The sequence below is a fragment of the Talpa europaea genome (genome assembly GCF_964194135.1).
Source record: "Talpa europaea genome assembly, chromosome: 5".
NCBI lineage: Eukaryota > Metazoa > Chordata > Mammalia > Eulipotyphla > Talpidae > Talpa > Talpa europaea.
Genome location: NC_140071.1, coordinates 90873469 through 90875652, shown reverse-complemented (window position 1 = coordinate 90875652; position 2184 = coordinate 90873469). Strand labels below are relative to the sequence as shown.

General features: G+C 36.4%; 1 pseudogene across 1 annotated transcript; it reads left to right on the top strand.

Moving 5' to 3' along the window:
• The first annotated feature begins 629 nt into the window (after positions 1-629).
• Positions 630-1221, top strand: LOC311170568 (small ribosomal subunit protein eS6-like; annotated as a pseudogene). Its single transcript has one exon. The product of its transcript is annotated as a small ribosomal subunit protein eS6-like (transcript).
• The last annotated feature ends 963 nt before the right edge of the window (positions 1222-2184 follow it).

Sequence of the window (2184 nt, the reverse complement as noted above, 5' to 3'; positions counted from 1 at the left end):
TTTTTTGGGTTTGTTTTTTTTTTTTTGGAAGATTATCTGGGTCTGCCACTTGCTTCCTCAGCACAATTGAACACATAATTACTATGTAAATTTAGATTTCCACATGCTTGCAGGGGAACATAGACCATTTGGCATTGGAGATTTTGAAGCATTAATCATTTAGAATACAGTACATTTAACTTAATCTGTAAAATGAATATAATTCTTATCTTCCTTGCAGGGTTGGGTATTAGGATTAATTACTTAATTTTGGATAAGCAATTTCAACATAAAAAGAATTACATAAATAAAGGTAAGTCCTAATATTATTAAGACAGAAATTACTGAGCCATTTTGCAAAGCAGTACAGGGGTATTTTTTCTGTTCATTAGTATTAACTGTTGTTATTTTTTGTTATGTTTATTATTAAATCATTACCTAATAATTTCTAGATTAAAAAAATATAAGACAAAAAGTAGACTATTTTTCCTTAATATCTACTACTCACATAAGGTCTATTCCTTCCTTCACAAAGCTATCATTATCATTAACATCTATAATTCCCTAATGCGGGATGCTGACTTATTCCATAAAATATTGCAATATGACTCTTTTTTGTGGTACCTGAAGAGGCAGTCAGCTGCTTCAAGATGAAGCTGAACATCTCTTTCCCAGCCACAGGCTGCCAGAAATCCATTAAAGTGGATGACAAACACAAACTTCATACCTTTTATGAAAAGCCTATGGCCATAGAAGTTGCTGCTGATGCTCTGGATGATGAATGGAAAGAGTTTGTGGTCTGGATCAGTGGTGGAAACTGCAAACAAGGTTTTCCCATGAAAAGGGTGTCTCGACCCACAGTCGGGTACTCCTGCTGCTGAGTAAGGAGCACTCACTCCCGTTATAGACCAAAGACTGGTGGAAGAAAATCCAAATCTCATAGGGTTGCATTGTGAATGCCAATCTGAGTGTTCTCATTGGGTCACTGCAAAAAAAAAAAAAAAAAGAAGAAGAAAAGAAATATATCCCTGGCTTCACTGATATTACTGTCGCTAGACCCTTGGAGTGAAGAGCTAACAAAATCCAAAAACTTGAATTTCTCTAACAATGCCCACAGATATGCTGTGAGCAAGCATCTAAACAAAGAAGCTAAGAAGCTCAGGACCAAAGCACCCAAGATTCACTCTTATTACCCCATTCATTCTGCAACACAAACACAAATCTGAAGAAACATTGTACTAAAAAAAGAAGGAAGAAGCTGCAGATTATGTTACACTTTCAGTCAAGAGAAGGAAAGAGGTCAAAGAAAATGCCAGGAACAGACTGCCCAGAGATTGAGACTCTCTCTCTCTTTTTTTCAGTATGCTCCTTTTTATTTTATTTTTTATTTTCTATATATTTTACACCATTTGAGCCTATCTTCTCTGAGAGATAACACCTCAAAGTTTGAGTCTAGTCAAAAACGAAATTTTCTAGGGGCCTCCCTGGTGGCAGAAGGGGTTAAGACACAACCTAAGAAGCTATTCACAGCCACTGCAGCATGAGTTCAATCCCTAGCCAGGGAGCTACCCACATGGTACAGCAGACCTCTCCTGTCTTGCCCTCTGCTCCCCTCAGCAGTGTATTTCAGTCAATCTGCCTGTTCTATTCCCCACTCTCCCTCTGGTGGGGGGGCACACCTCTCATCTGTACCCCAGTTCTTGTATGCATAAATAAATAAATCTTTTTAAAAATGAAATTTTCTAAAAGAAACAAATAAGACCAGATATCAAAAAAAAAAAAAAAGGCAACATAGCTCAGACTACTGAAATTTTCTTTGGTTGGGAGAGTACCGAGAAGAAATTACAAGTCTCTTAATAATTACTTACTTAAAATTTAAAAAGTCAGATTGATATAAATACACCTGTAAAATCAGTTTCCAAAAGCAACGAAGAAAAAAGGCATTTCATGCTAACTAAGGAGTTGAAGATTCCCCATGCAGATTCCTGTACACACGTAAAATATCCTGAAGAAATTACTACCAATAGAACATTCTGTAAGACAAGAGGGAAGTATAGAACAAACATAAAACAGATCACTGTTACTAAATGTTTTGGTGACCTCATGTTCTCTGGTATAAGTATAAACTCCTCACAGCACAGTACTAAGGTCTTCATCATTTCTTTTTTTTTTTTAAACATAGAAGTTTTAGGGCCTCTCTGGTGG